Source organism: Temnothorax curvispinosus, unplaced genomic scaffold (genome assembly GCF_003070985.1).
Source record: "Temnothorax curvispinosus isolate PA1 unplaced genomic scaffold, ASM307098v1 QBEX01002236.1, whole genome shotgun sequence".
Taxonomy (NCBI): domain Eukaryota; kingdom Metazoa; phylum Arthropoda; class Insecta; order Hymenoptera; family Formicidae; genus Temnothorax; species Temnothorax curvispinosus.
The window spans coordinates 13,269-14,840 of record NW_020212016.1 but is presented as its reverse complement, the minus strand read 5'-3'; positions in this window follow the sequence as shown (position 1 = coordinate 14,840).

Here is a 1,572-nt window from a genome sequence, read left to right as displayed (position 1 = left end):
AGCCGCAAAACTCAAGAAACAAATAAAACCCTGCGGATTGTTTATTGATGGTGAAAATCCATTCCTGGGTGCTTATCCCAATGGGTTTATTGACGAAGATGGTCTGGTGGAGATTAAATGTCCTAAGTCGGCTGAAAATTCAACAGTAGAAAAAGCCATAGAAACATCGGTTTCCTTGAGGAACATTTTTGATAAAAATAATCGTGACAATATGAATAAAAATCATCGATATTTTTATCAGGTTCAAGGTCAATTAAACATAACGCAACGAGAATATTGCATTTTTGCTGTATGGACACCAAAAAGCATGAAAATAGTGCGTGTAAATAGAGACAATGCTTTTTGGGAAACTAATATGCTGCCTTTGCTAAAACGCTTCTACCACGATAGCATGCTTCCGGAAATTTTGGATATTCGTCATAAAAGGAATATGCCTATAAGGGAGCCAAGATATATTATAAAAGCACAGAAAGCAAGTAAAAAATTAAGTAGTCGAAAAACTATTGAGCAAAATGCAGTAAAGAGCGAAAATGTCATTAATGAAAATAACGAAACGTTAAAATGTGACATTTTGCCGATGAAAACAGCAATTACCACTGTATGATTGCTCAAGATATGGAGCAGGATGATGATTGTACATACATTGGTACAAGCTACAAGCGAGATATAACCGAAGAGGATAAGGCAAGACGAATAATAAATTTAGATAAAGTTATTATACCTATTTCCATTGTGAGAGAGAATGTCTTGTCTGGCAACGAATTAACGGACGAATCAATAGATGAATTTTTACGCATTGTGAGATAAAATACTCCTTTTGAAACGCAAAGTGTACAGTATCAAGGATTGCCTAATTATATTGACGCTAGTAAGAGCGATTTAAGCTTACAAATAACTGGAGGAAAAAATCAATACTTTGCAGAGGGAATTCAACACTGGCGATGGATATTTTGTGATGGCACCAAACTGTTCGTATATGACAGTATACCTGGCTGTACATACGACAGATTGGTGCTCAAGGAAAGAGAATATATAAAGCGTCGATATCCAAAAATAAGGCAAAGTGATATTATTTTTGAGAAAGTCGATGCACAACCAGACGGTACAAATTGCGGAATTTACGCCGCAGTTTTTGCCACAACTGTAGCCTTAGGAGGCAATCCTTGTGATGAAAAATATTCCAAAAACGTAAAGTGCATGAGACAACACTTTATTAAAATTATAGAAGAGAAACATCTGTCGTTATTCCCAACACGTTCATAGTACTATTTACAAAGTTACGATATGTATATATAAATATATTGTTCAGATAAAACATGTCTCAATAAATAAAATATTTTTTTGGTATTGGAAAACTAAATGTTAGAGCGTCTGTCCTGATGCAACTGGCAAAATAAAATGCCACAAACGTTTATCCGGACGGTACTGATAATAATAAAAATCAGATGCGTCTATTGTGACGGTAGGGACAAAATAAAATGCCACAACCGTGTATTCGGACGGTACTGATTATAATAAAAATCAAATGCGTCTGTTCTGACGATACTGAAAAAGTAAAATGTCAGAAACGTC